Genomic DNA, 12,626 nt, shown 5'->3' with positions numbered 1-12,626 from the left:
CCAAGTAAGGTAGCAAGTAGCTTTAGAATGGGAAGCACCTAAGACTGTCAAGGAAATCCGTGGATTCCTTGGAATGGCAGGATACTATCGGAGATTCATTGAAGGATTCTCTAAGATAGCAGGACCAATGACAAAGTTGTTAAGAAAGAACACACCATTTGTGTGGTCAGAGGAGTGTGAGAAAAGTTTTCAAACTCTGAAAGAGAAACTCACCACAGCACCGGTGTTAGCGATTCCTAAGTGGGCAAGGATTACACCGTGTACTGTGACGCATCCAAACATGGATTGGGTTGCGTACTCATGCAAGATCGGAAAGTGATATCCTATGGATCGAGGCAACTCAGACCTCATGAAGTGAACTATCCAACGCATGACTTGGAATTAGCAAATGGTCGTATTCGCACTTAAAACATGGAGACATTTTCTCTATGGAGCTAAGTGTGAGCTTTATACAGACCATAAAAGCCTCAAATCTTTCTTCACTCGAAGGAACTCAACATGAGGCAGAAAAGATGGCTAGAATTGATTAAGGATTATGATCTCGACAATCAATTACACACCAGGGAAGGCTAATGTTGTAGCGGATGCCCCGAGTAGGAAGAGTACGGGAGGAGTGGAACAAGAAATATCACCGGAGTCGAGGAAGGAAATAAGCCAAGCCCAAATACAACTTTGGGAGAAGGAAGCCCATGAAGGATTATCGGCGTTGCAAGTAGCCGATGAGTTGAATGTCAACTTTGAAGAATGAGATAATGATGGGTCGGTTGGACGATCCATTCATTGTAGAAGAGATGAGGAGAATAGATGAGGGAAGACCATCAGAATTTCACCGAGGAGAATCTGGATCTTTGTGGTTCCAGAAAAGAATTTGCGTTCCGGATATTGCTGAAATTAAGGAAGTAATACTCCGGGAAGCTCATCAAACACCATATTCAATACATCCGGGAAGTACAAAGATGTACATGGACTTAAAGGAACTATTCTGGTGGAATAACATGAAGAGGGAGATAGCACAATATGTGGCAGAATGCCATACCCGCTGCCGGGTGAAGGCTGAACATCAGAGTCCGGCAGGGAAGTTACAACCTTTACCTATTCCAGAGTGGAAATGGGAGGAGATAGGAATGGATTTCATCACCGGACTACCCATGACTAATAAAAAGAAGGACATGATATGGGTAATCGTGGACCGGTTGACGAAGAGTGCACACTTTTTAGCAGTAAACCAGCAGGATAAAGGAGAGAAACTTATCGATCTTTACATCAAAGAGATCGTAAGTAAGCATGGAGTGCCAAAGAAGATCGTATCGGATCGAGGATCCGTGTTCACATCAAGATTCTCGGGAAACAGCTTCACGAAGCTTTAGGATCCAAATTAGACTATAGTACCGCTTATCATCCACAAACCGGTGGACAAACCGAGAGAACCAATCAGATCTTAGAAGATATGCTTAGGGCTTGTGCCCTAGACTTCGGAGGATCATGGGAGGAGCATCTACCTTTAGCAGAGTTTTCATACAACAATAGTTATCAAAGTAGCATCAAGATGGCACCATTTGAAGCTCTGTATGGAAGGAAGTGTAGATCACCCATATGTTGGTATGAAGCCGGAGCTAGCAAAGAGTTCAATCTGATTATGTCAAAGAAAAACAACAAATCATTGACATTATCGAGACAGGCTCAAAATAGCCCGTGAGTCGGCAAAAGAGTTATGCCGATCGAAGAGAAGGACATGGGAGCCACAAGTTGGAGACATGGTTTATCTTAAGGTAAGCCCGATGAAAGGACTTCGAGAGATTCGGAGTAAAAGGAAAGTTGAGCCCTAGATACATAGGACCTTTCAAGATACTGAGTCAGAATCGAGGTTTAGCCTTTGAGTTGGATCTACCGGGAAGGTTAGCTCAAGTTCATAATGTATTCCATGTGTCACAACTTCGGAAATGTTTGAAGACCCCAGATGAACCAATATCACATGAGGAGCTCGAGTTACAACCAGACTTGACGTACATTGAGAAGCCAGCTAAGATTCTCGAAGAGAGCTGGAAACAACTCAGAAATAAGGCGATCAAGTATTGCAAGATACAATGGAAGCATCATCCCGAGAGGGAAGCCACAGGGAAAAAGAAGAAGACCTGAGGAAAACATACCCCGAGCTGTTCAGGTATTACAACCACAACTTCGGGACGAAGTTTTCTTTAAGGGGGAAAGGCTGTAATGTCCCAGGTTTAGAGACGATCAAGGGGTAGATTTTAGAAAGGGATGTGCATTGCATAGTATATGGTGGGGAAATTTCGCGCTTTTTAAACAAAAAACCGCATCGAAGGGGACAAGTTTCTCTCTCGACACCTTACAGGGTTAGGGTTTCGAGAGTGCGACAAACTTGCATTTCTCTTCACTAGTTAGGGTTTTGAGATGAGAGGGGAGAGTTTGCTTGATTGAATTTTAAATAATAAGACATGGTTAAATTCAAACCAAGGTTGACTTTGAATTTCAAATTCAAACATTAAATAATTACCTTAAATAATTCCATTAAGTAAATTTATTAAGTAAATGAACAATAATAAATAAGATGAACTAATATAATAAAGTTAAGCTCATTAGAGAAAACTTTGAGCTTTATTGATCATCACACACATTACAATGTCATTACAAGATTCAAAAGTAAAATTAAAAGAATAATACAACACATTACATAAATGGGCAGAATAGAAGAAAGGAAAATAAATAAAAATTACAAGTTAATATCCTATTCTAAATTCTACAAGATCATCTTCACTTGATCTTGTATATGATGAATTCCATGTCCATTTTGCTCAATTGATGATCCCTGCACACAAACACAAAGAAAGAAAATCAAGTGTTATGCCAAGTGGCATAGCCACTTGGCAAATTCGCAAAGAAAATGAAATTGGAGAGGATATGCACATGGATCCGCCGAGCTGATCCATCTCCAAGTCCCGGTACACCACACCAGGCTACACACACACACACAGCAGCTCACAAGTACATGTGTGCATGCTCAACACCAAGGCATGGGGTGTGCATGCATCACAAGACACACACACACCATGAGTCACAAGCTGAACTGCATCAAGCCGTCGACCGGGGGAGAAGAGGCCAGCCAAATATAAACCTCTTCAACAGTGAACCCTAGCCATTCCATCGGCAAAGATCTCCAAAGAGTAAGAACACCAAGAACAGGAAGAACATACAGAGCTGTTCAACCAGCCTCAGATCACCACTGAACCAAACCAAGATTCACAAGCTTGCAAGGAGGAGAAGGGCATGCAAATCAAAACCAACAGAAGCAATCCTCTACACCAACAACTCATTCTAGGAGCCGGAGTGAGGTATAAACCAAATCAACCTCGAGCAAAACCAAGTTTTGCTCATATATAAGCATGCTATGCATCACAGAGCACGAAGGGTAGGAAACCCAGATTGTATCATCATTTGGCTATCCAGTCATTTGGTTGAAGCAAACAGAGAAAACAGCCAAGAGAAATCATCCGGGGAACACCGGTTATGTCCACACTGGGACATAACCAGAGAAATCCAACATGGATTCAAAGCACGGCTAACTACCAAGCTCACTTGACAACCCATAGCTAGCTAAGCCATCAGACATGATAGACTATCATGTGTCTATCTAGATTTGTCAACACCAAGAGCTGGCAACCAAAGATGGTCAAAGCAAGAAGCCATAATACACCACGCTTAGCCACAGAGATAGTGGGAGCTACCCCGACAAAGACCAAGTGGCTGTCAAGGCCACCTCAACCACAGCCAACACTTCCAGCCAACACATCATCACCCGAAGGGTTCAGAATGGACTAGGGTTCCCAACAAAGGTTGGCATCCCTCTAGCCCAAACAAATTAAATCTATATGATCATTACTGCTCAGCAGTTCACCACAATTATTCATTTAAGCCAAGTCAAATAACACAGATAAATGAATATACAAGTAATAAACCCACCAGAGCTTTGCATATGATCCAGAGGATCACTGCAAGCATCGATTATGCTTGAGCAAGCAACACCATACACCAAAGACAAGCCAAGAGGTCACACTGACCACTAGGAAAAGCCCTAGTGGGGTTGAAACAAGTAGTCCAAAGATCAAGCATCCGATGATCGGTTGATCATCGTGGTTTGACAGAGCATGAAAATTACATACTAGAGCTAAGCCTAGTATTAACCATCGATCATATAAATGGAGCAGCCACAGATCATGAACAATTGCAAGACCGATAAGCAAATGCGTTAGTGACAAAGAAAGCAAAGCCCCGAGAGCACCACACGTATGGCAATCGGTTCTTGCAAAGTTGCAAGAATTTACACATAGCAATCTAGCCTGGACAAGATAATTGAATACACTTGAGAGCCTAACAAGCGCAGTAACAAGAACAGAAGCACAGGGAGAGATTTAAGTAAGAAATGCATAGCAAGAGCAGCAAGAGTTACAGCCCACACAAAGACAAAGAAAGATGAGCACAAGCTAGCAAGCCGCAAAGAGCCGCGCATCGGCACGGCAAGCATCTCCACATGGAGGATGAGGCCGGTGGCCGAGCCGATGTAGGAGAGAAGAGAGTAGCGCAGAGAGGGAGAGAAGGAGGCGAAGGAGTACTCACCGGTGGTGCGTGATGAAGGGCGCGGCCATGGCGGCCACGGCGGCACACGCCGGGCCACGGCAGCGCAGGCCAAGCCAAGCCACAGCAGCGCGCAGCTACCAAAGAACCACGGCGTGGCACACGGCCGCACCGCAGCCGCTGTGGACGCCGACGAACGACGGATCTTCGCGGATCCGTGCGGCCGAGGCACGTATGCGTTGGGGAAGAGTCGAGGTGGACGCGAGCGTCAAATCGACGCGGACCACCAGGTCCGCCGTCGAGAGGTGGTCCAGATCCACATCCGATCGTCACCGATGATGGCCGGAGGCGGCCGAGCAGGCGACGACGGCGAGGCGATTTCGGTGTCGCGGGAGCCCAAAAGGGGAATTAGGGTTTCGGGGTAGAGGACGACGAGGCGACTGGGTCGGTTGGACCGAGCCCACTGGGCTGGTCCAACCTAACCAGCTCGGCCGCCTGACAAGTGGGGCCGAGGGGTATTTTGGACATTTCCAAAATACCCATTTAAACAAGAATTTCCAAGAATTTTATAAAATAAAATATAACTCCAAAAAAATAAATAAAAATATGAAAACCACTCAGAATAAAATTCTCTATCATAATAAAATATGAAATGGAATTTTTGGAGATAAATTAGAATAAGTTCAAATTTGATGAATTAATAATCATTTAAATCACACATGTTATTTTCAATAATAAAAATAAGTCCATAAATTCATTTGGACTCTAAAAAACACCTTGACAACATTTCAAGGTTGTATTTTACTTTAAATCAAGTCTTCCCAAACTATTCTTAGTATTAACCTCTTACATGAAATAATAACGACGTCGGAAGGGGGGAACAAACCCTAAAAATGGAATCATGCATAAATTGCTTTTTTAACCATTGCCCTTATCGGACAATGATGCTATCTTTTCAGAACAAGAGGACAAGGGTCAGTCCATACCTACCAACTGCAGAACTTTGCAGTGTTCAGGCAAGTTCATCACTTGCTCATGTCATTGGAGTATTTCTATCAAATTACTTGCAAAGTATTATGGTTATCACTATTGCATAAAAATCAAAACCACTACTTTCATAACTATGAATATGACTATGTGGTGGGAAATGGAACCATGGATTGTGTTGATATGGTGGAGGTTCCATTGCACGGGCTTATATCCATCTAGGATTAAACAACAAATGTCGCCAGTGATTCTTGTGCCGTAATATCCGTGTTAACCATAAGATCCGGAGTGGGACGGAGTAGTCAAAAGTGTTTCCACCTCTCGTTCATCAACGGATGCGCTTTACCGTAGACACTTGTATCCGTCGGGCAAGCGGTGGGCTGGGGAAGCCTAAAGTCCCCACGGCATAGTCCGTAGACACTTGTCGCTCGAAGTGCAAGCGGTGGGCTGGGGAAGCCTAAAGTCCCCACGGTATTGCGGTCTATGATGGGTTGCAGCTTCCGGCGAAGGAGTTTGGTTCGATCCCAAACTGTCGTCGTGGTCGGGGTCCACCCCGAGTGGGAGTAATGGGACCGGCGAGGACCTGTGGTCGGGGCATGCAACAAAGGGTGGGTGTTCGAGGTAGCGGAGGAACATGATTGGCTAGACCTTATACCGGGCCTCACACCTAAGGAAGTGTGGACGGAAAGCTGCCGGTTGGCACCAAGGTTAAGATCTCTTATGGGTAAAGCAACACACCTCTGCAGAGCGTAAGAATCGTGGACTGTCACTCCTGTTCCGGGATTGAGGAACTGCGAACGCGGCCGGAAAGGAGCTCCATGAAGTTCTAGTAAACCGGTGAAGGTGACGGACATAGCTCTTTGAAATAAAAGCAATCTCTTGAAGAAATGTTTATCAAAACTTGCATTGGTATTAGACTTTCGGTCTAATATCGTAGCTAGTGCATTAAACACCTCTTATCTATAATGAACTTGTTGAGTACGCTCGTACTCATACCACTCTTAAACCCCATGCTTAGATTGTCCGAACCGTGCGGAGGAGGAGGACTACGACAGCAATGATGGAGCCGAGATCATCGGCTACGAGGAACCAGACCTCTCAGGAGGTGTTGAAGGTGTAGACTACATCATAGTCTACGGAACCGGGGAGGCTGCCGGAGGAGAACAAGCCTAAGGATATCAGGAGGAGTAGTAGTAGCCGAGCAGCACAAACTCTTACTACAAAGCTGCTCGATTAAATAAATGTTTAGTTTAATGAGACAATGGTATTGTAAGTTAAGTTGGGTTCGCCTCGAACCCAGGAGTTATCCTCTTAGGACCCAAGAGGAGCTCCGAGACGACTTGTGTATGATGATTGTAATAATATGTGAATGAGTTATGGACCTTGCTATGTTCTGTTGTACTACTCTGAGGGATGTGATATTTGCGGAATGGTACTTCGCGAATGTTATATCAACGACCGGCATACTACAACATGCGGTGGTATGTGGTCACCACAGCTTGGTATCGTGAGCAAAAGCTTTGACCTTAGGTTGGAACCTAGTAAATGGGACTAAACGTTAGGAGTCAAATAGGATTAGTAAAGAATTCTCTAAAAATATGGTGTATATTCAATTGAGAATACAACAATCATATCTTTTAGTGCGACAATTCTTTATTATCTCTATTATGATGCATTATTACTAATCTTATAATCTTTCTATTTCTACAGCCAACATGGCAAGTTCACGACCGGGAAGAAACGTGAAAGTTATGGATTCCACACTGAACGAGTACCAAGGAGGACTTGCTGATATCCTACGATCCATGTTGCTGGAATTTGGGTGTGATCCCCAGATTCCAAAGAAAGAAGTACATGTTCTATGATGGACCGGTGTTGGCCAAGTGCAGTAGGACTGCGACTTCCCGAATCTTTGGGAATGAGCGTAGTCATGCCACCGGAGAAGCTAGGACAACCAACACAGCCTATCATATAGCTGTTATGAGAGCCATAACCGACATACGGGAACATAAGACAAAAGAGCTTATGGATTCCGAGTTCTCCCATATTCCTCATAATCAGGAGGAGGAAGATCTCTTGCTCAACCACTACAAATACGCCAAACGCAAACCCATAGCAGCGGCAAAATATATGGATAATAGCCGTAACTTCATATCACTACTCTTTCAGCTGAACCATCATCTGATAGGAGCTACTGATACGATGCTAGAGGAATTTACCGAACCCAAGGAGGAGAGTAGGGGGAAAGAACCTATGGAGAATGTAGTGCACACACCAGTTTATTCAGCTGGTGACTACATCAGCTTTGATCCACTTGCACGTGAACCTACACCTGCTACACTGGGAACTACCTGAATAGTTCCTATGGGGGATACGAAGGCGGAGCGGAATCCGGAAACAACCAGCGTTCCGAGACTCCGATCGAGAATTCTAGGGGTTGGCGTTGGGGTAGTGATACTGGAACCCATAGTACTACTGAGTATTATGATGGAGAGATGAACGATGATGCAACAACCTGTAACCAGAGCTATCCTAGTAATGAAGGAGTGGATGGAGGATATCCGACACAGGTTGAGTCGGGTATGGGTTTTGGTAACCCTTATGGTGGGGCTACAGGAGAGTACACCCGATGGGTGGACTATGATGCACTCAACGATCAGTTTGTGAACACTGATTTCTCCTTAGGGTCATCATCGGATTCGGATTACAAGCCAACGGGGAGACCTTATGTTCCAGGGTCTATCAGGAGGACGACACGTTCGACCGGATGGAAGCCTGGAATGTACCGGGAGTGAAGACCGAGTAGAAGTCCACCAAGGGAGGCGTGGCTATAATACACAAGTACCACGTGTATTATAGTTTGTAATATTTGTATAAATTTGTACATATACTTTAATAAGTGAGTTTGCATACTCACATCGACTTGAGTATTGTAATAAGACCACTTATGTATGTATATACAGGGTATATGTTTTGTATGATTTGGATTTGCTTCTTGATTTTCATTGCGTGACTAGTTCTGTGCACAAAGTTGAGCTCAGAAAACTTGCGCATGGAGTAATTATGAGTATCATCTTGTGTTGCAGAACTAGGGGGATTATGTCGGGAACGTTAGGAAACGAGACGGAAGCGCAGCGCATGGAGCGCGAAGCAAAGGAAAAGGAAGAGGCTGAGGGTGCAGCTAGAGATCAGTTTCCACCACCACCACCACCCATGACTCAGCAGAACTTTATCCAATACATGCAACTGGCGGAAGAGAGGCAGCGTGTAACATTGGAGCTGCAGAACAAATTCCTTCAGGATCTGATGCAGCAGAATAGGGTGGAGAGACCTGAGAACCAGGGAGTCACATTAGCAGACTTCCAGAACACCAAGCCGATATCTTTCGCGTACGCGCCAGAGCCGATGGATGCGGAAGATTGGTTGATGGATACTGAGCGCAAGCTCAACACTGTTGGATGCAATGATCAAGAGAAGGTCCGATATGCTACCCATCTACTATGTGGACCTGCCGCATCATGGTGGGACAACATTGTAGCCGTGTATCCGGCAGGAAAGGTATTCACCTGGGAGGAGTTTGCAAGGAAGTTCAGGGAATCCAATGTCCCTGAAAGTATCGTGGAACTGAAGCGTCGAGAGTTCGAAAGTCTCGAGCAGAAGGATAAGGCAATCCTGACCTATGTCAGGGAGTTTTCAAAGCTGTCCCGGTATGCTGTTGAGGAAGTCAATACCGAGGACAAGAAGAAGAAGAGATTTCTGAGAGGGTTAAGTCCCCAGTTCAAGGTACAGCTGCGGATGATGAGAGCAACAGAATTTCAAGAGTTGGTGGATGCAGCCATCACTCTTGAAGATGACTTTAAACAACTGCAAGAAGAAAAGAGGAAGAAGGCCAAGTATGAGCCTAAGAGGTTTGTTAGTAACAAGCCCAATACCAGCTTGAGTTTCAAGCCACGGTATAACAACAACAACAACAACAACAACAACAACAACAACAACAACAGCAATCAGAGGAGGAACCAAGGATATCAGTCTGCAAATCAGATTACATGCCATGCCTGTGGATTAAAAGGACATGTCATGAAGGATTGTAGGAAACCCAAGATCATATGCTTTGGGTGTCGTCAGGAGGGGCACATGCTGAAGGACTGCCCCAAGAAGAATAGTGGAGGAGGAGGAAATCGAGGAAACACCGGAGGGAACTGGAAGAATAAGAAGCCCTTCGGCAAGCTGAATTGTACCAGTCTGGAGGAGGTGGTCAATTCTGACCAGGCGGTGATAGGTACGCTCCAGATACTCACTCACCCTGGCAAAGTACTTTTTGATACTGGTGCAACTACATCATTCATTTCTCAACAATTCATCATCAAACATGGGATTAGTTGCACTAAGTTAGATACACCCATAACCATACTTTCTGCGGGGGGAACGATATTAGTAACCCATGCCAAACAAAAACAAGTCATTATGATCAATAAGTGCGCGTTTGACGCGGACCTGTTCATTTTACCGATGAAGGACATTGATGTCATTCTTGGTATGAACTGGTTGGAAGCTAATGGAGCATTGATCGACTGTGTAAACAAAACGGTGTCTTTGAAAAGCCCCGATGGAAGTCGAATGATCTACCAAGGCGACAAACATACACAGATTGAAGTGGAGCTACAGCTGAATAGCATGAAGGAGGTAAAGTTAGAAGATATACCTGTAGTAAATGAATTTCAGGATGTGTTTCAAGGAATTACCTGGTATGCCACCAGATAGGGAGATAGAATTCACTATCGACCTAATCCCAGGAACAGCTCCGATTGCCAAAGCACCATATAAAATGGGGCCTAAAGAGTTGAAAGAACTCAAGGAACAACTGGATGATTTGGAACAAAAGGGATTCATTCAGGAGAGTGTTTCACCATGGGGATCACCTGTGATCTTCGTGGATAAAAGAGATGGAGGAAGAAGGATGTGCGGAGACTACCGAAATCTGAACAACGTCACAATCAAGAACAAGTATCCGCTTCCAAGAATACAAGATCTATTTGATCAGGTTAGAGGAGCGGGAGTCTTTTCCAAGATTGATCTAAGATCGGGTTATCACCAGATAAAGATCAAGAAGGAGGACGTTCCGAAAACTGCCTTTGTCTCAAGGTATGGACACCATGAATACCTTGTAGTACCTTTTGGATTAACTAATGCCCCAGCAATATTCATGAATCTCATGAATAAGATCTTCATGCCATATCTTGACAAGTTTGTCATCGTATTCATCGATGATATCTTGATATATTCCAAGAACAAGGCAGAACATGCCGAACATTTGAGGTTAGTGTTGCAGACACTAAGGGAACACCAACTTTATGCCAAACTTAGTAAGTGTGAATTTTGGCTAGATCAAGTGGAATTTCTTGGTCATGTCATTAGCAAAGATGGAATCGCTGTTAACCCAAGTAAGGTAGCAGCAGTTTTAGAATGGGAAGCACCTAAGACTGTCAAGGAAATCCGTGGATTCCTTGGAATGGCAGGATACTATCGGAGATTCATTGAAGGATTCTCTAAGATAGCAGGACCAATGACAAAGTTGTTAAGAAAGAACACACCATTTGTGTGGTCAGAGGAGTGTGAGAAAAGTTTTCAAACTCTGAAAGAGAAACTCACCACAAAGACCGGTGTTAGCAGTTCCGGAAGTGGGCAAGGATTACACCGTGTACTGTGACGCATCCAAACATGGATTGGGTTGCGTACTCATGCAAGATCGGAAAGTGATATCCTATGGATCGAGGCAACTCAGACCTCATGAAGTGAACTATCCAACGCATGACTTGGAATTAGCAGCGGTCGTATTCGCACTTAAAACATGGAGACATTTTCTCTATGGAGCTAAGTGTGAGCTTTATACAGACCATAAAAGCCTCAAATCTTTCTTCACTCAGAAGGAACTCAACATGAGGCAGAAAAGATGGCTAGAATTGATTAAGGATTATGATCTGACAATCAATTACACACCAGGGAAGGCTAATGTTGTAGCAGATGCCCTGAGTAGGAAGAGTACGGGAGGAGTGGAACAAGAAATATCACCGGAGCTGAGGAAGGAAATAAGCCAAGCCCAAATACAACTTTGGGAGAAGGAAGCCCATGAAGGATTATCGGCGTTGCAAGTAGCCGATGAGTTGAATGTCAACCTGAAGAATGAGATAATGATGGGTCAGTTGGACGATCCATTCATTGTAGAAGAGATGAGGAGAATAGATGAGGGAAGACCATCAGAATTTCACCGAGGAGAATCTGGATCTTTGTGGTTCCAGAAAAGAATTTGCGTTCCGGATATTGCTGAAATTAAGGAAGTAATACTCCGGGAAGCTCATCAAACACCATATTCAATACATCCGGGAAGTACAAAGATGTACATGGACTTAAAGGAACTATTCTGGTGGAATAACATGAAGAGGGAGATAGCACAATATGTGGCAGAATGCCATACTCCGCCAGCGGGTGAAGGCTGAACATCAGAGTCCGGCAGGGAAGTTACAACCTTTACCTATTCCAGAGTGGAAATGGGAGGAGATAGGAATGGATTTCATCACCGGACTACCCATGACTAATAAAAAGAAGGACATGATATGGGTAATCGTGGACCGGTTGACGAAGAGTGCACACTTTTTAGCAGTAAACCAGCAGGATAAAGGAGAGAAACTTATCGATCTTTACATCAAAGAGATCGTAAGTAAGCATGGAGTGCCAAAGAAGATCGTATCGGATCGAGGATCCGTGTTCACATCAGCATTCTGGAAACAGCTTCACGAAGCTTTAGGATCCAAATTAGACTATAGTACCGCTTATCATCCACAAACTGGTGGACAAACCGAGAGAACCAATCAGATCTTAGAAGATATGCTTAGGGCTTGTGCCCTAGACTTCGGAGGATCATGGGAGGAGCATCTACCTTTAGCAGAGTTTTCATACAACAATAGTTATCAAAGTAGCATCAAGATGGCACCATTTGAAGCTCTGTATGGAAGGAAGTGTAGATCACCCATATGTTGGTATGAAGCCGGAGC

This window comes from Lolium perenne, chromosome 2 (genome assembly GCF_019359855.2).
Source record: "Lolium perenne isolate Kyuss_39 chromosome 2, Kyuss_2.0, whole genome shotgun sequence".
NCBI lineage: Eukaryota > Viridiplantae > Streptophyta > Magnoliopsida > Poales > Poaceae > Lolium > Lolium perenne.
Note: the sequence above shows the minus strand (reverse complement) of the source record.